Below are 25,248 nucleotides of genomic sequence, written 5' to 3'. Positions count from 1 at the left end.
GCTGTATTTCTTTCAACTTTGTTGGCTTCCTCATTGTTACGATAGCTTGTATTTTGTCGGGATTTGCTTCAATCCCTCTTGCTGAAACTAGAAACCCCAGAAGTTCTCCTGCTGGAACGCCAAAAGAACATTTCATCGGGTTCAGTTTGAGGCAGAATTTGTCAAGGTTGTCAAAGGTTTCCTTGAGATCCTCGATCAGCGTTGCCCCCTTTTTTGATGTTATGACGACATTGTCGATGTACACTTGCACGTTTTTCCCAATTTGTGTCGCCAAACACTTCTGCATCATCCTCTGATATGTTGCTCCCGCATTTTTTAGACCAAAGGGCATTGTTCTGTAGCAAAACATGCCGTAAGGTGTAATAAACGCTGTCTTTACTTCATCTTCTTCTTTCAATCTGATCTGGTTATAACCAGAATATGCGTCCAGGAAGGAAAGACGTTCACATCCAGCCGTGGAGTCGATAATTTGATCGATCCTCGGGAGGGGAAAGTGATCCTTTGGACAATGTTTATTGAGACACGTAAAGTCGACGCACATGCGAAGGACCTTAGTGTTTTTCTTCGGCACCAACACAGGATTTGCTACCCATGTGGCTTCTGTAAATATTTCTTTGATAAAACCAGCTTCTCTTAGCCGATCGATTTCTGACAGCATGGCTTTGCGGTTTGGTTCCGAAAAACGCCGCAAAGGTTGTTTGATTGGTCTCGCTAATGGATCCAAGTTTAGGTGGTGCTCGGCAAGTTCCCTGGGTACTCCTGGCATGTCAGCTGGACACCATGCGAAGATTTTCCAGTTCTCACGGAGGAACTCGACGAGCGCGCTTTCCTATGCGAGGTCCATGTCGTTTGCGATGGATGTCATCTTTTTTGGGTCTGTCGGGTGAATCTGCACCTCCTTAGAATTTTTCTCGGTGTTGAAAGTTGATTCTTTGTTTGGCCTTCCAACGTCTGGCAGCACGTCATAGTCAGTCATACTCCTTGACGCCAGGTACTCAGCTTGCATCCCGAAAGTTTCTGATATCCGGTGAAAATCCTTATCGCACTTATCGGCTAAGGCGAAGCTGCCTTTGACTGTGATTGGTCCCTTTGGTCCAGGCAACCTCCACAACAGGTATGTATAATGTGGCACCGCCATAAATCTAGCATATGCTGGTTGTCCCAACAGAGCGTGGTATTGCGACGGAAAATCCACGACTTCAAATTCCAGCCTCTCGATTCTATAATTCTCTCGGGTTCCAAACTGAACGTCGAGATTGATCTTCCCCAATGGATAACTTGGTTTCTCCGGTGTGATGCCGTGGAACCTTGTGTCTGTTGGCTTCAAGTTTGCTAGGGATATGTTCATCTTTCTCAATGTATCTGCGTACATAAGGTTTAAGCTGCTGCCGCCGTCTATGAATACTCGAGAGACATCAAATCCCGCAATAACTGCTGGTAAAATAAGTGCTGACTGCCCTGGTCGAGGAACTTGCTGCGGATGATCTGCTATGGTGAAGCCAATATCTTGTCCTGACCAATTAAGATACTCGACTGTTGGTGGAGGCATTTTTTCTGCCATAAACACCTGTCGTGAGATTACTTTCTGAGCTCTATTGGATGGCCTTCCCTTCTGAATCATCGACACCGCTCCATTGGAGTTAGGATCAACATAAGGTGGTGGTGGAGGTGCTGCCGCTATTCTGAGCTGATGTCGATTGTCTTCTGTAATTGCGGGAGGAGGTGGCAAGTGAATCTCGCTCCTGGGTTCTCGAGGATTTCTCTGTGCTGCCCGAGCGTTAGCGTGCTCTGCCCACCTTAACATTGCTTGGAAATTGCGACAATCTTTTTGCAGGTGTCATGACTGTCTTTTTCCGTTGCTGTCGAGAAAAAAGTGCATCTGACACGGCCCATTCATCATTTCTTCGGGGGACACGAAAGGCCTCGGGAACCTAGGCCCGCTATTTTGCCTGTTGTTTCGAGAATCGTCTCTATTATCACCTCGCTGCTCATTGCTTCTCTGATAATCATCTCTGTTGTTTCCTCCTGTGTTTGCCTGAAATCCTGCTGAAATTTGTCCTGGAGCATCATAATTCGGGTACTGCCGAGGAAATCGTCGCCTCGGTTGATAATTTCGACCACGGTCCTCCTCTGGAGACCTGTGCCGTTTGTTGTGGACAGCATCTTCTCCATCTGCCCATCTGTTTGCTATTTCCATTAACGCGGATACTGTCTTTGGGTTGGTCCTTCCCAAGTCCTCGACGAAATCTCCACGCTTGATTCCTGCGACAAACGCATCTATCGTTCTCTCGTCAGATATATTTTCTGCCGAGTTTTTGATGATGTTCCACCTTTGGATATATTTTCTCATTGGCTCGTCTGGCTTTTGTCGACATGCTCTCAACTCCTCTAATGACGCAGGTTTTTTGCACGTGGACCTGAAGTTCTTGACGAACACGTCCTCGAAGCTTTCCCAGCTGTCGATAGATCCTGGAGTAAGTTTCTTTATCCAAGATCGTGTGGCTCCACTCAAATGCACCTGGATGCTTTGCATAGCTGTTGCCCTGGTTCCTCCTGTGAGCTTCACTGTCTCGAGATAATCAACTAGCCAATCCTCTGGATCTTGAAGGCCGTCGAATTTCTTGAAATTGTCGGGTAACTTGAATCCTGAAGGGACTCGAGTTTTTCGGACTCTCCTCGTGAAGCACGGCAAGCCGCACATATCCTCGTCGTTAAGCTCCGGGGATTGCCGATGTTCCCTTCTGCTTTGCCGCGCTCTATCGACCCTTGCTTGTGCTGCCGTGTCTCTTGCTCCACTTGGTCCTTCAGGGGCTGCCGCTGTTGCTGCTGCAGGTCGTGGACTATTTTGCCTTGCCGCTCCTTCGGGAGGCGTTGATACAAACGCTGTCCCCATAGCTCCAACTCCTGCTATCGCCATATTGTATAGTGTTTCCCTTGGATCTCCTGGAGGTGGTTTAGATGCGAGGATAAAAGCATGTGTCGCCATATACCCAGCCTCTGGTGTCTTAGGGATGATGTTTCCTCTTGTATCTATCGACATAAAGGACATGTCGAGGTTTTGGACCAGGTGCTCTCTTTCTGCTTCGGGTATGTGTTGCAACCTCGATCTTGCTCTGTTCCGAGCCTCTCTGTGGCTATCACCCGAAGTTCTAGATTGTCGACTCAAATCTGCTCTTCTCCTGCTAGATGCAGAAGCTGCCTCCTTTCTTCTGTTTAACTCAGCTGTTTGTTTTTCCAATTCTCTTGCAGCTCGTGCGAGCCTATATTGATATGCTTGCAATTCTTCCGGCGTGGCTGTGGTGGCCATTGGTTCTGAGCCATCCATAGCTCTCGCGGCTCTGTCCCATGCTGCTTGCGAAAGTTGAACTCTGTCTCGCGGCTGTGGCCCAACGTATTTATTGCCCAGGCCTCGTCGCAGATCGGAGGGATCGACGTATGGATTTCCCAGATCGTCGAAAGCCTCAGATGTTTCCTCTTGATCTTCAATGGCATAAATCTGATGATATTTTGTATTCAGATCTATGATGGGTTTGGTGACACCATCATTGAGATTGATGAAGACCTTGCCCACTGTAATAGATTTGTCGATGAAGTCATAACTGTCGACATCGCTTGAGCCATCGCTTATATATGAGTCCGCAGATGACTCAAACGACATGTCGCTGAAGATCTTGGCGAGTTTCTCTCTTGCTCTGGTGCTGACGTAGCGTGTCGACGAAGTTTCTTCATCGCCTGATTCGGTTGTCGATGTATAGCTTGAAAAATCGGACTCGACCGCCGATGATCCCGACGAAATCGGAATTTCGACACGATATGATCCTTCCTTCTCGACGCGGAAGCGAAACCTTCCGAACGTCATCTCCATAGGCTCCGCCAGATACGCATATGCATCCAAACGGGAGGGTGGGTGAGGAACAAAATCGACAGGACCAGCAACGATCTGTTTACCTCGATCCATTGCGTTGCTTGCGGTTGATGATGTCGAAGATCTTGAACGTGCCATCGAGATCAGATCCTTACGCCTCTAGTTCCCACAGACGGCGCCAATTGACAAGGTATCAACTTGTCAATGCCTATGGATTGTAGGCTAGGGTTTAGTTGGAAGTAGAGGGCAAGTAGATCTCGAAGGTTTCAGCCGAAAAGTACTCGACGATTATGAAAACTAGGGTTTGTAAACAATGATTCGATCATCTCTGCGTCCCTCGACTCCCCCTTATATAGGAGGCGGAGCCGAGGGATTCGTGTAATACAAGTTACATAGTCCGGGAAGGTTTCTAACTCATTCCGCAAGATTACAAATAACACTTCCTATTACAACTCTATCTTTCCTTAAATATATCTTGGGCTCCTGAATCTTCTTATTCTTCGGGTAGTGGGCCTTCAGTAAACCCCGGGTACTATCTTCGGCAGGCCCATTTGGGATGCCTATGTCAATGGGTGAAATCTAAATGTTAGTAGTGAATTATGGTTGAGTAATATTCAATGTTATGATATTTAAGTTGTGGTGTTATTCTTCTAGTGGTGTCATGTGAACGTCGACTACATGATACTTCACCTTTATGGGCCTAGGGGAATACATCTTGTATTTGTTTGCCAATTGCGGGGTTGCCGGAGTGACAGAAACCTGAACCCCCGTTGGTATATCGATGTAGGAGGGATAGCAGGATCTCAGAGTTTAAGGCTGTGGTTAGATTTATCTTAATTACTTTCTTGTAGTTGCGGATGCTTGCAAGGGGTATAATCACAAGTATGTATTAGTCCTAGGAAGGGCGGTGCATTAGCATAGGTTCACCCACACAACACTTATCAAAACAATGAAGATTAATCAGCTATATGAAGCGAAAGCACTAGACTAAATTCCCGTGTGTCCTCAAGAACGTTTGGTCATTATAAGTAAACAAACCGGCTTGTCCTTTGTGCTAAAAAGGATTGGGCCACTCGCTGCAATTATTTCTCTCGCACTTTACTTACTTGTACTTTATTCATCTGCTACATCAAAACCCCCTGAATACTTGTCTGTGAGCATTAACAGTGAATCCTTCATCGAAACTGCTTGTCAACACCTTCTGCTCCTCGTTGGGTTCGACACTCTTATTTATCGAAAATACTACGATACACCCCCTATACTTGTGGGTCATCAAGACTATTTTCTGGCGCCGTTGCCGGGGAGTGAAGCGCTATTGGTAAGTGGAATTGGTAAGGGAAACTTTTACTGTTCGTGCTGATTTTATTTCTGCCTGCTGCTATAATTCATTATGGAGAGATGTTCTCTTAAATTTTTATTTGGAAAATCTACTACTACTGCAAAGGTAGTGGATGAGGCGCCAGGTGGGAAAGAGGTTCCATACAAAATACCTATGAAAATTATTGAACGTGTTGTGGATAACCGCTATGCAGGGGATGGAACTGTCCATCTTGGAGATCATTTTCTGTTCTTACATGAATTATGTGGTTTATTAAAGTGTGCAGGTATTGCTATGGATGAAGTTAGGAAGAAACTATTCTCTATATCTCTGTCTGGTAAAGCGGCGCATTGGTATAAATTACTGAATAATGGGGATTCTCTTGAATGGAATGATATTGTGCCCCTATTTTATTCTAAATTCTATCCTCCAAGTGAAATTCACAAAGACCGGAACCGCATATATAATTTTTGGCCTCATGATGGAGAGAGTATTTCCCAAGCGTGGGGGAGATTGAAGTCTTTAATGCTCAAATGCCCCATTCATGTGCTTCCTGGTAATATTATCATTGATAATTTGTATGCAAGACTTTCTTTTCAAGATAAGACCTTGCTGGATACTTCTTGTTCTGGATCATTTACACGCAACAAAGAAGAGTTTAAAAGGGACCTTCTTGATCGGATCCAGGAGAATACTGAAGGATCGGAGAACGACAAAGATAGAGAGTCAGGTATAAATTATGATTATAAATGCATTGAAGCTTTTACGGATACTGATAAATTTCGTAATATGAGTGCTACTTATGGTCTTGATTCTCAAGTCGTTGCAAATCTTTATAAAGCTTTTGCCTCTCATTATGAATTGCCTAAGAAGAATTTTGATAAGTATCATGAACCGTATAAAGATAAAATTGATTCATCTATAAATAAATGTGTTGTAATTGAAACTGTTGATCATGTTATTCCTGAAGCTTATATTGAAAAAACTCCTTTCCCTGCTAAAATGAAGGAGTATTCTGTTATAAATAGTGATGTTAATAAAAGTGAAAAGAAACCTATAGAACCTGAAGAGCAAATAAAAGTTGAACCTGCTATTGCAATAGTTAAAGATCTTGTGACTGAAAATGTGGAAGATGGTCATATTATTTTCTGTGAAGATGCTTCTAATATTGTTTCACATCCTAATAAGTCTAGGAAAACTAGTGTTCCTATGCTATCTGTTAGAATTGGTGATCATTGTTATTATGGTTTATGCGATATTGGTGCAAGTATTAGTGTTATTCCTTATGAGCTTTACACGGAGATGATGCACGAAATTGGTTCTTGTGAACTTGAAGATATTGATGTGGTTATTCGGCTAGCTAATAGAGAAACTATCTCTCCAATTGGTATTGTTCGAGATGTGGAAGTTCTATGTGGTAAGATTAAATATCCTGCTGACTTTTTAGTACTTGGTTCTGCTACTAGTAAGTATTGTCCTATCATTTTTGGTAGACCTTTTCTAAATACTTGTGGAGCGGTTATAGATTGCAAGAAAGAGAAAATTTTAACTAAATTTTCTGGTGAATCTTATGAGTTTAATTTCTCTAAATTTGCCAAAACTACTTATAAAGCTGATTCGCCTAATAATGATTTTAGAATTGAACAGTGTGCATCTATTGCTCTTGCTCCTAATAATCCTTTGCAGCAACATTTGGAGAATACTGAGAGTGAAGTCTTTAGGGAAGAAAGAAATGAGCTCGATGAAATTTTCCTTCGTCAACCTATTCCTAAGCATGATTTACCGGTAGAAGATCTAGGTACAACATTACCACCAAAGGAAGATCCTGTTTTTGATTTAAAACCGTTGCCTGATAATCTTAAATATGCTCATATTGATGATAAGAAAATATATCCTGTTATTATTAGTTCTAAGCTTTCAGAGATTGAGGAAGAAAGGTTATTGGAAATATTGAAGAGACACCGAGGAGCTATTGGCTACACTCTTGATGACTTGAAGGGGATTTCTCCCTCTATTTGCCAACATGCCATTAATATGGAAGATGATGCAAAGCCGGTTGTTGAACATCAGCGTCGTCTAATTCCTAAGATGAAGGATGTGGTAAGAAATGAGGTATTAAAACTTCTTGAAGCTGGTATTATATATCCTATTGCTGATAGTAGATGGGTTAGTCTTGTGCATTGTGTTCCTAAGAAAGGAGGAATGACTGTTGTGCCTAATGATAATGATGAGCTCATCCCTCAAAGAGTAGTTGTAGGATATAGAATGTGTATTGATTATCGAAAAGTTAATAAGGTTACTAAGAAAGATCATTATCCTTTACCTTTTATTGATCAAATGTTAGAAAGGTTATCTAAAAATACCCATTTTTGCTTTCTTGATGGTTATTCTGGGTTTTCACAAATTGCCGTTAAAACTAAGGATCAAGAGAAAACCACTTTCACTTGTCCCTATGGAACTTATGCTTATAGACGTATGCCTTTTGGTTTATGTAATGCTCCTGCTACTTTTCAAAGATGCATGTCTGCTATTTTTCATGGCTTTTGAGAGAATATTGTAGAGGTATTCATGGATGATTTTTCTGTTTATGGGAATTCTTTTGATAATTGCTTGCGAAACCTCGATAAAGTTTTGCAGAGATGTGAAGAAACTAACCTTGTTCTTAATTGGGAGAAATGCCACTTTATGGTTAATGAAGGAATTGTATTGGGACATAAAATTTCCGAGAGAGGTATTGAAGTTGATAGAGCTAAAGTTTAAGCAATTGAGAAGATGCCTTATCCTAGGGATGTTAAAGGCATTCGTAGTGTTCTTGGTCATGTTGGGTTTTATAGGAGATTCATTAAAGATTTTTCCAAGATTTCAAAACCTCTTACTAATCTTCTTCAAAAAGATGTACCTTTTGTTTTTGATGATGATTGTAAGGAAGCTTTTGAAACTCTAAAGAAAGCCTTAACAACTGCTCCTATAGTTGAACCTCCTGATTGGAACTTACCGTTTGAAATTATGTGTGATGCTAGTGATTTTGCTGTAGGCGCTGTTCTTGGACAGCGAGTAGATAAAAAATTAAATGTTATCCATTATGCTAGTAAAACTCTTGATGATGCTCAAAAAAATTATGCTACAACTGAAAAGGAATTGTTAGCTGTAGTCTTTGCTTGTGACAAGTTTAGATCCTATATTGTTGATTCAAAAGTTACAATTCATACTGATCATGCTGCAATTAGATACCTAATGCAAAAGAAAGATGCTAAGCCAAGGCTTATTAGATGGGTGCTTTTGTTGCAAGAATTTGATTTGCATATTATAGATAGGAAAGGTGCTGATAATCATGTTGCTGATAATTTGTCTAGATTGGAAAATATTGCTTATGATCCTGTTCCTGTTAATGATAGTTTTCCAAATGAACAATTGGCTGTAATAAAGGTGAGCTCGCGAGACAGTCCTTGGTATGCTGATTATGCTAACTTTATTGTTTCCAAGTACTTGCCTCCAACCTTTTCAGCTCAGCAAAGGAGGAAATTCTTTTATGACTTGAGGCATTATTTTTGGGATGACCCACACTTATATAAAGAAGGAGTGGATGGTATTCTGCGAAGATGTGTTCCCGAATATGAATAATAAGAGATATTGAGTAAATGCCATGGTAGTGCTTATGGAGGACATCACGCCGGAGATAGAACCGCGCAAAAGGTTCTACAATCAGGTTTTTATTGGCCAACCCTCTTCAAAGATGCCAGGAAGTTTATTTTATCTTGTGATGAATGTCAAAGGGTTGGTAATATCTCCAGACGCAATGAAATGCCTATGAATTATACTCTTGTTATTGAACCATTCGATTGTTGGGGATTTGACTTCATGGGACCTTTCCCTTCTTCAGAAGGTAACACTCATATACTTGTCGATGTTGATTATGTTACTAAATGGGTGGAAGCCATACCCACAAAAAGTGCTGATGGTGAGACCTCTTTAAGAATGCTTTTAGATATTATTTTTCCCAGATTTGGAGTTCCTAGATATATTATGACTGATGGAGGTTCTCATTTTATTCATGGTGGTTTTAGAAAAACTCTTGCTAAATATGGTATTAATCATAGAATTGCTTCCGCTTATCATCCTCAAACTAGTGGGCAAGTAGAACTATCAAATAGAGAGATTAAATCTATCTTGCAAAAGACTGTTAATAAATCTAGAATGAATTGGGCTAGTAAATTGAAGGAAGCATTATGGGCTTATAGAATTGCTTATAAAAACCCCATGGGTATGTCACCTTATAAAATGGTTTATGGAAAAGCTTGTCATTTACCTTTAGAACTAGAGCACAAAGCTTATTGGGCTGTAAGAGAACTAAATAAAGATCCTAAACTTGCCGGTAAGAAGAGGTTGCTACAATTGAGTTCTCTAGATGAATGGAGAAGTGAAGCTTACGAAAATGCTAAACTCTTTAAAGAGAAAGTTAAGAAATGGCATGATAGAAGAATTATCAAAAGAGAATTTAATGTTGGGGATAAAGTCCTATTGTATCGGTCTCGTCTCAGATTCTTTGCGGGGAAATTACTCTCAAAATGGGAAGGACCATATGTCATTGTGGAGGTGTATCGTTCAGGAGCAATTAAAATTAGTTCTCTCCAAGGCGATGCCACACAAGTGGTGAATGGACAAAGACTCAAGCATTATATCTCAGGTGATTCTTATAATGAAGATGTTGACGTTATTCGAGTGGTAACTCTGGAAGCTTTCATCAAAGGCCAAATTGACAGTCCGACAGAGTTCGACTTTGAATAGGTAACAGTACTGGTAATAAAAAGTTCGCGTTTTACTTTCCGAACAATGTTTTTGCTGTTTTTGGAAAATATGAAAAATTACGAGGTCGAAACGGAGTGGAGGAGACGCACGAGGGCGTGCCCTCATAGGCCGGCACGGGCCCCAGCCTGGTTGCGCCGCCCTATGAGGTGGGTCCCTCGTGGCCCCTCTCTGACTCTGGTTCGACCTGGTACTTTCCTTTTGTCACAAAAATTTATTCTATATAATCCCCCGGACCCCTGGAGGTTCGTATATTGTTTTCTCGACGTGTTTTGTTTTGAGCTATTTTCTGCCAGGATCTATCTTTGATCTAGAAGCACCATCGTCTCCAACAACAAGGGCAAGGGGTTTTCGAAGGAAGAAGTGAAGAAGATGTCGTCAAAACGAGAGCAACAAGCTGTTGGAAGCAAGCAAATCTTGGTGGGATCTGTTGACACTCGGCGTTCTTTTTCTCATAACTTGCAGGGACCCTTACCACCTGCTCCTAGCCTCGACTCTTTCCCTATTTTGGAAGAAGCTTTCCGGGTTACCGATGAGTTTTGTGATCAATACCGTGCTCTGAGAAGGGAAGTGGAGATACTTCAGGAGGAGAATTACCGACTTCGAAGAATGCTAGAGCGGTTCCTCACTCCCATAGAGGTTGTCCCATCATCAACACCATCGCCGAAGGAGTAATTCATCATCGGTATTGGCATCCCCTTGGTTTGTTCCAAGCTTGGGGGAGTGCCGCGGTATCACATCATCACTATTTTTTTCCTTTTATTATCAAGTAGTGTCATATCATGAGTAGGGAAGTTATCATATAAGATGGGTTGCAGTGTGGAAGTATCTCTCTTTAGTTGGTAGTCTATGTATCCCTTGGTGTGAGCTATCGTTATGGAATATTAATGAGAAGTCTTATCATTTACATATTGCACATCTTATTTTAGTTTGCAATTTCTATTATATGATTGATCTTGTTGTTAGTATTGGTATCACTTTGGGAGCATTGAGTAAATCTATTTGGTTTTGGCAAACTTAGCATTGGTCAATAGCAACAACACTTTGAGGTTTAAGTAGGAAAGAGAAATACATGTAGTTGTTTCATTGTCTTCCTTTCTTGTTAGCTCTTAGCTTATTATTCTGAAGTTAAAATTGTTTGCGCTTGCAAGGAAGATGCATGATTGTTTCTATCACATGTATATTTGTTTGTTTCCCTCAACTCTTATGCTTGCTAATCAACCTTGCTAGCCAAAAACCTGTACTGAGAGGGAATGCTTCTCGTGCATCCAAACCTTAACCCAAACCTATGCCATTTGTGTCCATCATAACTACCTACTACATGGTATTTCCTGCCATTCCAAGTAAATACTTCGTGTGCTACCTTTAAACAATTCAAAATTTATCATCTCTTATTTGTGTCAATGTTTTATAGCTCATGAGGAAGTATGTGGTGTTTTATCTTTCAATCTTGTTGGGCAACTTTCATCAATGGACTAGTGGCTTCATCCGCTTATCCAATAATTTTGCATAAAGAGCTGCCAATGGGGTTCCCAGCCCCGATTAATTAACTTTTATAATTTCACAAATAGACACTCCTCCATGGTATGTGATTGTTGGAAGGCACCCGAGGATTCGGTTAGCCATGGCTTGAGAAAGCAAAGGTGGGGAGGAGTGTCATCTAAATAAAACTAAAATAAAAAGGCACTCCTACATGGTATGAGAATGATTGGAAGGCACCCGAGGATTCGGTTAGCCGTGGTTTGTGAAAGCAAAGGTTGGAAGGAGTGTCAACCAAAAATAAAACTTTATGGGAGCCGCTCTTCGAGAGTTTGTCTGGCAAGGGGGTTAGAGTACCCACTACCATTCGTTGACAACAACAAACACCTCTCAAAATTTTACTTTTATGTTCTTTATATGATTTCAAAACTGAAAAAGCTCTAGCACATGATTTAATCCCTGCTTCCCTCTGTGAAGGGCCTATCTTTTACTTTATGTTGAGTCAGTAAACCTATTTCCCTCCATCTTAAGCAAGCATTTGAGTTGTTGTGATCAAACCATTTATATTGTGATCTATTTCATCATGCCTTTTACTCTTCCTTGTTTAGTACAAGTTTTATCTGAATGAATATAGCTTTGAAAGTTATCAATGATTGTGAGGAGATTATTATGATTGAGTATGCAAATTGTGCCATATAAGCTTTAACATAAGAGCGCTGCTCGATAGATAAGTACAATCTGTTAATTGTTCTCTGACCAAGAACGAAGTTTGCCATCACCAATTATGATTTCTTATGCACCTTTATTTGTGATTACCTTATACTTGTTTCAAGTTGAATTATATGAGGAAGTTGTTCACTAGAATTTCTTGTGTCAATTAATATGATGCTTCTTGTCCGTATTTGGTTTATCGACTCTTCACTCCATAAACATGTGGTCCTGTTTACCGAGTTCAGTTTCGCTTGGGGACAAGCGAAGTCTAAGCTTGGGGGAGTTGATACGTCCATTTTGCATCACTATTTTATATCATAATTTACAGTTATTCATCGATATATTTCGTATTTAGAGGTGATACTTATGTTATTTCATCTATTTTGCATGTTTCATGATTATTGGAGAATCGCGCACCGGAGTTAGGATTCTGCTGGAAAAAGCGCCGCCAGAATGCAATATTTTGGAAGATCAACAATTGACAGAAATTATATGAAAATCCTATTTTTCCAGAAGACGAAGGGAGCCAAAAGGAGGAGCCGAGGAAGGCCGCCATGGGCCCCCCTCACAGGCCGGCGCGGGCCCTGCCCTGGCCGCGCCGCCATGTGTGGAGGGGGCCCACAGCCCCCTCTGGCCTCCTCTCCTTCGCGTACTTCTTTATCCCGAAAACCTAAGCTCCAGAGGATAGTCGCGAAGAGTCACAGCCGCCTCTGCGGGGCGGAAAACACCAGAGAGAAAAGAGCTCTCCGGCAGGCTGAAATCTGCCGGGGAAATTCCCTCCCGGAGGGGGAAATCGACGCCATCGTCACCGTCATCGAGCTGGACATCATCTCCATCGTCATCACCATCATCTCCATCATCATCACCGCCGTCTCCACCGCTGCACATCGTCACCGCTGTAACAATTAGGGTTGGATCTTGATTGTTTGATAGGGGAAACTCTCCCGGTATTGATTTCTACTTGTTATTGATGCTATTGAGTGAAACCATTGAACCAAGGTTCATGTTCAGATTGTTATTCATCATCATATCACCTCTGATCATGTTCCATATGATGTCTCGTGAGTAGTTCGTTTAGTTCTTGAGGACATGGGTGAAGTCTAAATGTTAGTAGTGAATTATGGTTGAGTAATATTCAATGTTATGTTATTTAAGTTGTGGTGTTATTCTTCTAGTGGTGTCATGTGAACGTCGACTACATGATACTTCACCTTTATGGACCTAGGGGAATACATCTTGTATTCGTTTGCCAATTGCGGGGTTGCCGGAGTGACAGAAACCTGAACCCCCGTTGGTATATCGATGCAGGAGGGATAGCAGGATCTCAGAGTTTAAGGTTGTGGTTAGATTTATCTTAATTACTTTCTTGTAGTTGCGGATGCTTGCAAGGGGTATAATCACAAGTATGTATTAGTCCTAGGAAGGGCGGTGCATTAGCATAGGTTCACCCACACAACACTTATCAAAACAATGAAGATTAATCAGCTATATGAAGCGAAAGCACTAGACTAAATTCCCGTGTGTCCTCAAGAACGTTTGGTCATTATAAGTAAACAAACCGGCTTGTCCTTTGTGCTAAAAAGGATTGGGCCACTCGCTGCAATTATTTCTCTCGCACTTTACTTACTTGTACTTTATTCATCTGCTACATCAAAACCCCTGAATACTTGTCTGTGAGCATTTACAGTGAATCCTTCATCGAAACTGCTTGTCAACACCTTCTGCTCCTCATAGGGTTTGACACTCTTATTTATCGAAAATACTATGATACACCCCCTATACTTGTGGGTCATCAACCACCAAAGGGGGCACCCTGGCCGGAGCCCCAGCCACCCTCTCTCTCCCAAACCCCAGACTCTCTCTTCCTCCATCTTCTCCCACAGCGCTTACGGCAAAGCCCTGCCGGAGATCTCCACCACCACCATCACCACACCGTCGTGCTGGCGGGATTCCGAGGAGGATCTACTACATCCGCTGCCTGATACGTCTCCAACGTATCTATAATTTCTTATGTTCCATGCTAGTTTTATGACAATACCTACATGTTTTATTCATAATTTATAATGTTTTTATGCATTTTCTGGGACTAACCTATTAACAAGATGTCACAGTGCCAGTTCCTGTTTTCTGCTGTTTTTGATTTCAGAAAAGCTAGTTTACAAATATTCTCGGAATTGGACGAAACAAAAGTCCAAGTCCCTATTTTTCCAGCACCGTCACGGAGTCCGAAGGAGAGACGAAGAGGAGCCACGAGGTGGCCACCTCACCTAGCGGCGCGGCCCCACCTCCTGCCACGCCAGCCTATGGGGTGGGCCCCACGGGACTCCACCGACGCTGCCCCTTCGCCTATATATTGCCCCAGTTGCGAAAACCCTAAAAAAGCCAGCCATATTCCACGAAGAGTTCCGTAGTGCCGCCGCCATCGATGACAAGTTTCGGGGGACAGAATCTCTGTTCCGGCACGCCGCCGGCACGGGGAATTGCCCCCGGAGTCATCTCCATCGACACCACTGCCATCTTCATCGCCGCTGCTGACTCCCATGATGAGGAGGGAGTAGTTCTCCCCCGAGGCCGAGGGCTCTACCGGTAGCTATGTGGTTCATCTCTCTCTCCCATGGTGTGATCTTTATGTGATCATGAGCTTTGTAATCTAGTTGAATATGTAGATGTTACTCTTGTCTATTATGCACTCTAGAGGTTACTTTAATATGAACTCCGGAGTCACTCTCCACGGTGTGATGGTGACAGTGTGCGCATCGTGTGTGATTCGTTTATGACGTTGTTGAGCTTGTTTACTCCGGCTTGAGGTGTGCTTTTGCAGCCCTACACAATGAATGGTGTTTGTTATCCAACAAGAGAGTGTTTGAGAGTAGCATTTATTTATTCAATTATGTGATCATTGTTGAGAGTGTCCACTGGTGAAAGTATGATCCCTAGGCCTTGTTTCTAAGCATTGAAACACCGTTTCCAACAAGTTCTGCTACATGTTCGCTTGCTGCCATTTTTATTTCAGATTGCAATTACTACTTATAATCATCCATATTACTTGTATTTCACTATCTCTTCGCTGAACTAGTGCACCTATACATCTGACAAGTGTATTAGGTGTGTTGGGGACACAAGAGACTTCTTGTATCTTAATTGCAGGGTTGCTTGAGAGGGATATCTTTGACCTCTACCTCCCTGAGTTCGATAAACCTTGGGTGATTCACTTAAGGGAAACTTGCTGCTGTTCTACAAACCTCTGCTCTTGGAGGCCCAACACTGTCTACAGGAATAGAAGCGTGCGTAGACATCAAGCTATTTTCTGGCGCCGTTGCCGGGGAGGTAAGGTAAAAGGTATTCACATCCTCCGACTACTAAGCTATTTCCTAGCACTGTTGCCGGTGTGTGAGTGCTCGAAGGTATCTCCTTTAGATTCTGCAATTTTATGTTTTTGTCTCTTGTTTTTATTTTCACTAGTTAGGCTTAATGGAAAACAACAAAAAAATTAGAGATCTTTATGAACTTTATATTGAATTATGACATGATGTGTTTGAAGAGAGAATTAAAAAACCCATGGAACTTTGTTTGCAAAATAGTTGTAGCAATATTTTTAGCATGAATTCTTTGAACACTATTATTTTTAATGCTATGGAAAAGTCTAAGCTTGGGGAAGCTGGTTGTGATATTTTTAGTCCCCCAAGTTTTGAGGAGAAAATTTTCTTTGATGATACTTTGCCTCCCATTTATGATGATTATAATGATAGTGGTATTTTGGTGCCACCTACTATGGAGGATAAAGTTTATTATGATTATACCATGTCTGCAATTTATGATGATTACAATGATAGTTGTGATAGTTTTACTCCCACTATTACTAATAAAATTGATTATGCTTATGTGGAGAGTAATGATACTTTTATGCATGTGGATCATGATAAGAATGCTTTATGTGATAGCTATATTGTTGAGTTTATTCATGATGCCACTGAAAATTATTTTGAGAGAGGAAAGTATGGGTATAGAAATCTTCATGTTACTAAATTTCTTCTCTTTATGATGAATGTTTTGAGCTTTCTCTTGATTTGCTTTTATTTGCTGGGTACTTTAAGACCTACTGGTCCTTATGAGAGAGGGAGACACGGTTTCATATATCACAATAATATTAAGTCTCCTCTCCTTGTGTTGAAATTTTTGAAGTTACACTTGTTTTGTCTTCCTATGCTACTCACTTTGTTCTTTATTGACTTGTTTTCTTACAAGGCTCATATGCATAGGAAGAGTGTTAGATTTAAACATGTTTTATATATGCTTCTTGATGCTCTCTTTTCAACTCTCATCTTTATGTGAGCATCATAAAAATCACTATGCCTAGCTAAAAGGCTTTAAAGAAAAGCGCTCTTGGGAGACAACCCGTTGTTTTATTTCTGCAATTTTTGTTTTATTTTTGAGTCAAGGTACTGCCTACTACTGTAGAAATATCTTTTTACCTTTATTTTCTTGCATTGTTGTGCCAAGTAAAGTCTTTGATAGAAAGTTGATACTAGATTTGGATTTCTACGCAGAAACAGATTTTTAGCTGTCATAAATTTGAGTTTTTCTCTCTGTAGAAGAATCTAAAAATTCTGAAAAAATTCATGAGTAATCCTCAGATATGTACGCAACTTTCGTTCAACTAGAGCTTTTCCATCTGAGCATGTTAAGTGCCACGAAATTTTTTGTCTTACGGACTGTTCTGTTTTGACAGATTCTGCCTTTTATTTCGCATTGCCTCTTTTACTGTGTTGAGTGGATTTCTTTGCTCCATTAAATTTCAGTAGCCTAGGGTAATGTCCAGAAGTGTTGGGAATGATTGTGTCCTTGCTGAACATGTGAATTTTTGATTATGCACTAATCCTCTAATGAGATTGCTTTGAGTTTGGTGTGAAGGAAGTTTTCAAGGATCAAGAGAGGAGGATGATATAATATGATCAAGAAGAGTGAAAAGTCTAAGCTTGGGGATGCCCCCGTGGTTCATCCCTGCATATTTCAAGAAGACTCAAGCGTCTAAGCTTGGGGATGCCCAAGGCATCCACTTCTTCATCGACAACTTATCAGGTCACCTCTGGTGAAACTATATTTTAATTCCGTCACATCTTATGTGCTTTACTTGGAGCGTCCGTGTGCTTTTATTTTTTCGTTTTGTTATTTTCATTCTCTGAATAAATTGGATCCTAGCATGCTTGTGTGGGAGAGAGACACGCTCCGCTTTTTCATTTGAACACTTGTGTTCTTCGTTTTACTTTAATATTCATGGCGAAAGCTAAAAGCCGCATCACTTATTGTTATTTGGTTGGAAACAGAAAATGCTTCATGTGGTAATTGGTATATTGTCTTGAATAATTTGATACTTGGCAATTGTTTTGAACTCTCAAGTAGATAGTGTTTAAGCTCTTGCATCATGTAGTTTAAACCTATTAGTGGAGAACTACCGTAGAGCTTGTTGAAATTTGGTTTGCATGATTGGTCTCTCTAAGGTCTAGATATTTTCTGGTAAAAGTGTTTGAGCAACAAGGAAGACAGTGTAGAGTCTTATAATGCTTGCAATATGTTCTTATGTAAGTTTTGTTGTACCGGTTTATACTTGTGTTTGCTTCAAACAACCTTGCTAGCCAAAGCCTTGTACTGAGAGGGAATGCTTCTCGTGCATCCAAAACCTTGAGCCAAAACCTATGCCCTTTGTGTCCACCATAACTACCTACTATGTGGTATTTTTCTGCCATTCAAAGTAAATACTTCATGTGCTACCTTTAAACAATTCAAAACTTTATTACTCCTTTTTTGAGTCAATGTTTCATAGCTCATGAGGAAGTATGTGGTGTTTTATCTTTCAATCTTGTTGGGCAGACTTTCACCAATGGACTAGTGGCATATACATCCGCTTATCCAATAATTTTGCAAAAAAGAGCTGGCAACGGGGTGCCCAGCCCCAATTAATTAACTTTCATTAATAATTCTCTTCACATGTTTTGCCCTGATTTATCAGTAAGCAACTTAATTTTGCAATAGACACTCCTCCATGGTATGTGAAATGTTGGAAGGCACCCGAGGATTCGGTTAGCCATGGCTTGTGAAAGCAAAAGGTTGGGAGGAGTGTCATCTATAACCAAACTAAAATACATGTGTAAACAAAAGAGAAGAGGGATGATCTACCTTGCTGGTAGAGATAACGTCCTTCATGGGAGCCGCTCTATGAAAGTCTGTTTGACAAGGGGGTTAGAGTGCCCACTACCATTCGTTGACAACAACAACAAACACCTCTCAAAAATTTATTTTTATGCTCTCTTTATGATTTCAAAACTTAAAAAGCTCTAGCACATGATTTAATCCCAGCTTCCCTCTGCGAAGGGCCTTTCTTTTACTTTATGTTGAGTCAGTTTACCTACTCCTTTCTATCTTAAAAGCAAACACTTGTGTCAACTTTGTGTGCATCATTTCTTATGTGCTTGCTTATTGCACTCATCATATTACTTTGTGTTGATAATTATCCATGAGATATACATGTTAAAAGTTGAAAGCAATTGCTGAAACTTAAATCTTCCTTTGTGTTGCTTCAAAACCTTTTATTAAGAATCTATTGCTTTATGAGTTAACTATTATGCAAGACTTTTTGATGCTTGTCTTGAAAGTACTATTCATGAAAAGTTTTTGCTATATGATTCAGTTGTTTAGTCATTATCTATTTGTTAGCAAACTATAGACCATTGCTTTGAGTCACTTCATTCATCTCATATGCTTTACAATAGTATTGATCAAGATTATGTTGGTAGCATGTCACTTCAGAAATTATTCTTTTTATCGTTTACCTACTCGAGGGCGAGTAGGAACTAAGCTTGGGGATGCTTGATACGTCTCCAACGTATCTATAATTTCTTATGTTCCATGCTAGTTTTATGACAATACCTACATGTTTTATTCATACTTTATAATGTTTTTATGCATTTTCTGGGACTAACCTATTAACAAGATGTCACAGTGCCAGTTCCTGTTTTCTGCTGTTTTTGATTTCAGAAAAGCTAGTTTACAAATATTCTCGGAATTGGACGAAACAAAAGGCCAAGTCCCTATTTTTCCAGCACCGTCACGGAGTCCGAAGGAGAGACGAAGAGGAGCCACGAGGTGGCCACCTCACCTGGCGGCGCGGCCCCACCTCCTGCCGCGCCAGCCTATGGGGTGGGCCCCTCGGGACTCCACCGACGCTGCCCCTTCGCCTATATATTGCCCCAGATGCGAAAACCCTAAAAAAGCCAGCCATATTCCACGAAGAGTTCCGCAGCGCCGCCGCCATGGACGACAAGTTTCGGGGGACATAATCTCTGTTCCGGCACGCCGCCGGGACAGGGAATTGCCCCCGGAGTCATCTCCATCGACACCACCGCCATCTTCATCGCCGCTGCTGATTCCCATGATGAGGAGGGAGTAGTTCTCCCCCGAGGCTGAGGGCTCTACCGGTAGCTATGTGGTTCATCTCTCTCTCCCATGGTGTGATCTTTATGTGATCATGAGCTTTGTAATCTAGTTGAATATGTAGATGTTACTCTTGTCTATTATGCACTCTAGAGGTTACTTTAATATGAACTCCGGAGTCTCCACGGTGTGATGGTGACAGTGTGCGCATCGTGTGTGATTCCTTTATGACGTTGTGGAGCTTGTTTACTCCGGCTTGGGGTGTGCTTTTGCAGCCCTACACAATGAATGGTGTTTGTTATCCAACAAGAGAGTGTTTGAGAGTAGCATTTATTTATTCAATTATGTGATCATTGTTGAGAGTGTCCACTAGTGAAAGTATGATCCCTAGGCCTTGTTTCTAACCATTGAAACACCGTTTCCAACAAGTTCTGCTACATGTTCGCTTCTGCCATTTTTATTTCAGATTGCAATTACTACTTATAATCATCCATATTACTTGTATTTCACTATCTCTTCGCCGAACTAGTCCACCTATACATCTGACAAGTGTATTAGGTGTGTTGGGGACACAAGAGACTTCTTGTATCTTAATTGCAGGGTTGCTTGAGAGGGATATCTTTGACCTCTACCTCCCTGAGTTCGATAAACCTTGGGTGATTCACTTAAGGGAAACTTGCTGCTGTTCTACAAACCTCTGCTCTTGGAGGCCCAACACTGTCTACAGGAATAGAAGCGTGCGTAGACATCACTGCCTGCTGGAACGGGGAGAAGGACGTCGTCATCAACACCGAACGTGTGACCGAGTACGGAGGTGCTGCCCGACTGTGACACCGTCAAGATCTTCTACGCGCTTTCGAAAGCGGCAAGTGATCGACTACAGCAACAACGAGATCTAATCTCGTAGGCTTTGGAAATCTTCGAGGGTTAGTCTCATGATCTTCTCGTTGCTACCATCTTCTAGATTGGATCTTGGCTTGTTATTCGTTCTTGCGGTAGGAATTTTTTGTTTTCTAAGCTACGAATCCCATCAGCAGGTAGCGCCGCCTGCACCGGATCTCGACGCTCCTCTCTGGCTCGCACGTAGGCACGGGCGGGACAGCCACCCAGAGGTAGCTGAGCCGCCAGGCATGTGCACGTCCCCCAGCTGTCGCACGGCGTTCAGTTCGTGTGCATGCATGAGCCGCACCACGTTGACAAGCAGCGGCACCTTATGCGTCCGCTCCGCCTTGTTGGTGTCGATGTTGGACACTTCGAAGTCGTTCTTTTTTTTTCTCCATGGTGCTGCGGTGGCGCGCGGCGGTGGTGAGAGTGGAGGTGTCCGTGGTGCGGGCGATGCCAGGGACGATGCCGGTCAACTTTTAAGGCCGGCCGCGCGGGACAAGATGCCATTGAAGGCGGCGCAGAAGCCCAGCCGCCGCCCGCTAGTGCGCGCGCAGAAGAGGCAGCCGCGACATTGATGGCGAAGGCTGCGGCGCAGACGGAAGCGTTGACTGCGAAAGCGAAGACCACGGAAGCGATGCCCTCGATACAGCCTATGACTCGCTGCCAGGCGGGCCCGGTTGAAAAGCGAGCGGTCACTTGGGGCGTCCGCGTATCGTCCGCCGCGACGCATCCCAGGCGCAAATATGCGCCGTGTTTGCGTCGCTGCGGGCGGCTCGATCACTATGCGTCGTCCCGCTGGACCTGGTTTTGGACGCATTTTCGACCCACGCGGACGCAAACGATCCCACATCGCCCCGTTGGAGATGGCCTTAATATTGTGCCGAAACTAGTAGCACAATGTCAGTCAGTGTTCTTCCTCCCTAGCTATGCGGCTATGTCTACCGATCCCAACGATCTCTTGTTCTCACATTGCATATACACAGGAAGAGAGATGAAGTAGTAGTACATACAGTCAAGGACAAGGATTTTGTGCACATGGGAGTGCTCCCTTCACTTTTGGATTTTTGAAAATTTCAGATTCTTATATTTCCCTGCTTTCAAGAATTATAACATTAAATATGTAGATAGATGTGTATACGAGGATTGAAATCAAAAAAGTCTCATCAAAAAATACGTTATATTTTGGGAGATGCAAAAAAGACAAATTTCTGACAGTAAACTGACAAAATATACCTACAATTATACTACTATTTATAGTCGTCATAAATTTGTCTTTTTTGTATTTTCCAAAATACAAAGTATTTTTTAATGGGAATTTTTTGACTACACCTAAATCTATCTACATATTTAATACCATAATTTTTGAAAACATAAAAGAGCGAGGTTTTGAAAATTTTCAAAAATCCAAAAGTCCAAGGAACACTGGTGCTCATGTGCACATGGTACTTTCCGTACAGGCAAGCGTTTTAAAAAGAAAGTAGTAGCTAGGATCGATTCGGCCAGGAGTAGTATGTGCAGCAGTGGTTCAGCGGTGCTGCCAAGGACTCTGGCGGCAGGGCCCACTTCGTCTCACGGTGCCTGGCGGCAACCACTGCCGGCCTACGTGCCGCCACACGTAACGGTGGAAAGGCCTGCCGCCATGAGCAGCGGCGGCACGTGCCACGTGTTGCCTGGCAGGCCGTGCCGCCACTGTGAGGTGGTCTTTTCTGCCAATTTCATTCACATGTAGTCTTTTTTGAAAATTCGTTGGGACAGGTGGTCCTTTCTGTCAAAATTTCGGAGTTATCTAACGTGCTTACAGATTGTTATCTAGTAGTACTGATAGTTTAGACAACTGTAGAAAGAAACAGAGTACAAAAAAGAGAGGCAAAAAGACAGTCTTCAGAGCACTATACTGATTGTACACTGAACTTCTGTAATTATCATCCACAGATTCTGAATTTGGTGGTCGAGGTGCCATTTTTGTCCTTAAATTAGTCACAGGTCATTAGTTCTTATCTCCAGTCAACCATCATACACCATGGCACTAAATAGTATATAAAAACGAGAACCAACCTGAGGTTGGGTGGTTAGGAGGATGGTTGTATCCCCAGCCCACCAGAGTTCAAACCCCAGGTTTGACATCTGTGTGTCTCATAAAAGGCGGAATATTCATTCAGTGGGAGGCGACGTTCCCGTCGATAGCGAGGCGCCTGTGGTGACTTCGTCAATTTCAAGATCCAATCCGCCGGCTCTGTCTTCCGGAGGTGCTCATAGGGGTAGGGTGTGCGTGTGTGCGTTCATAGGGGTGAGTGTATGCGCGTGTATGTGAGCGTCTGCGTTTGTACTGTGTTTCTCAAAAAAAAAAAAAAATAGTATATAAAAACTTACCCTTTTAAGTAGGTAGTACATTCCCCTTCAAGATTATGTTAACGTCTATGGGCTGCTCAATGAATGGACACTTGCATTTGCTATCTGAATGTACACTTGCATTTTTATTTTGGCTCATAGCAGTTTATTCTCAGAGATTTCTGGTACATGTGGGGCGCCCTTGTTTGATTTGCTCTGTTTCCTGCCACCACAAATTAGGTTGTAGGTTGAACCAACGGTTGAGCTTTATAATATTTTGCCATGTGTCATCTCATGGAATGCAGATACCTTATTACCATTTAACTTTGATATCAGTCGAGTGCATTTTACTAGGTCTGTGATAAATTGTTTGATCAAAGTTGAACCTGAAATTTTACAATCCGAGCATGACTTTCCTTGAAACCGCTGTTTTTTTCTGTAGGAGTTCTTCCTTCATTAGTATTCAGTACGTAGGTGGGTCCAGTACTTAGAGGGAAAGTTGTAATCCCTGTCAAGGAGACATTGGTCTTGATTTTGTATATATTTTCGTCTAATCAGAAACATGGAAGAGGAAGAAGGGGGTCACCAAAGTGGTATCTCGTTGTTGATATCTGGTGCAACAAGGACAAGGGATGCACCCCCGGTGCTTTCTCCTTCTTCGATAAACATTTGCAGAGCTTATCATGGTGAGCATTTTTTAAATCCTTCTTTTTATAGGGATGCAAGTTAAGACTTGATAAGTTCTGATGTAACTGCAATGGTAACTCTTTAATCACAAAAGGCCAGACGGACCTTGGACCGTCCCCAACCCCCGCTACAGTGCGGTTGGCGATTTTCTGGGCGAACCCTCTCGAACCACCTCGCCGCCGCGTGATCCGGTCGATCCCCCGCCTCCGCCGGCCGCTTCGGTGGCGGGAGGTTGGGGTATCGCCGGATCCCGGCGTGTATATAGCGTAGGTTCTAGTAGGTGGGCTGCCGGCGGCGCGGAGGAGACGGTGGCGCGGTCGGTGTGGCCTTTTGTGGGGGCGGACGTCTTCTCCGTCGGCGATGCTCTGCGGGGCGTGGCCGCGGATCTGCCTCTTCCTGGCGCTCGCGGCTCGGTGGAGCTGGGGGTGCCTCTTCCCCATCCCGGAGGTCGTGGAGCGGCGGCTCCGGTGTGAAGCTTTTGAAGGTGATGGTGGTTGCGATCCAGATCGAGGACGATGTCGACGAGGCGAGGTGGAGGCTCTTTCGAGCCGAGGTCCGTGACTTCCCGTCCGCCTGGGGTCTCCGTCCGTGTCCAAGGCTGCTGTGGAGGAGCAGCGGCGGCGCGCCGCGGTACGTCTCCATCGTCGACAGCGTCTTCAAGATCCTACAGGACTTGGGTGTAATTTTTTTGTTTTTCAAGGACTGTTCTGTATGATCTCTGGTTCAATATCACTTGATCTTTCCCGCAAAAAAAAAATGGTAACTCTTTAATCCATTTTCAGCGGCTTGTTCTAAACGTGATACACAACTGGTTGATTTAGAAGAAGATGTTGCCGATGAACAAGATGTTGACTATGAAGAAAAGGAAGAGGAAGATGATGAGGATGAAGGAGAAGCAGAGGAAGATTTTGCCGATGAAGACGAAAGAGATGAGGATGTTGACATGGGAACATTTTCTGAACCGGGAAGAAAATTTCTATCCAAAGTTTTGAGAGAATATGAGCTTAAGTATGTCGATGGGACAGTGATAGCTGCTGAATGCAAACATTGTGCAAGGAAGTTTTGTGCTGAGCGTAAACATGGAACAAGTTCATTGCGCAAACACTTGAAGAGGAGCGAGGAAAGGAAGAAGGCTCTTAGAGTTTCCGGCCAGCATAATGCTTCCATCATGAGCCCTGACGGAGTTTCACCACGCCATTGGACCTTTGATCAGGCATTGACACGTAGAGAGCTCATAAGGATGATAGTGTTGCACGAATTAGCATTCTCATTGGTGGAATATGATGGCTTTCGAAGGTTTGTATCTTTTTTAATCCGATTTTCAAATTGGTCTGCAGAAAAACAACCAAAAATGACTGCCTGAAAGCATTCAAGGAAGAGGCCTGCAGCCTGCAGGCTATATTTAGACACTCCAAATCCAAAATATGTTTGACTTCGGACGTCCAATCTACCAGTAGGGTATAGTAGCAAGATGTTGCGCGGCGGCACGCCGCGCCGGTAAGACGATATTGGCAATTGCGATGCATGCGTGGTAGTGACCATATAGGAAAATTTCATGAATATATATGTGGTTCACACAATTATAACTAAAAACCTATAGGTTAAAGCAGCTTATCCCAATCCAAACAACTCATGCTCCTACATTTTTAAGACCTATATGGTCTATTATTCAGCCAGTCTGTTAAAAGCAGGCCGCATAGACCAGTAAGCCAAGCTGGTCATTATAAAGACTCAATACCTAGTG

General features: G+C 42.6%; 1 pseudogene; it reads left to right on the top strand.

Moving 5' to 3' along the window:
• Positions 1 to 23,276: 23,276 nt before the first annotated feature.
• LOC127320979 (zinc finger BED domain-containing protein RICESLEEPER 3-like) lies at positions 23,277 to 25,003 on the top strand (annotated as a pseudogene).
• The last annotated feature ends 245 nt before the right edge of the window (positions 25,004 to 25,248 follow it).

Source organism: Lolium perenne, chromosome 6, assembly GCF_019359855.2.
Source record: "Lolium perenne isolate Kyuss_39 chromosome 6, Kyuss_2.0, whole genome shotgun sequence".
Taxonomy (NCBI): domain Eukaryota; kingdom Viridiplantae; phylum Streptophyta; class Magnoliopsida; order Poales; family Poaceae; genus Lolium; species Lolium perenne.
The sequence above is the reverse complement of the archived record's forward strand: the minus strand, read 5'-3'. Positions and strand labels throughout refer to the sequence as shown.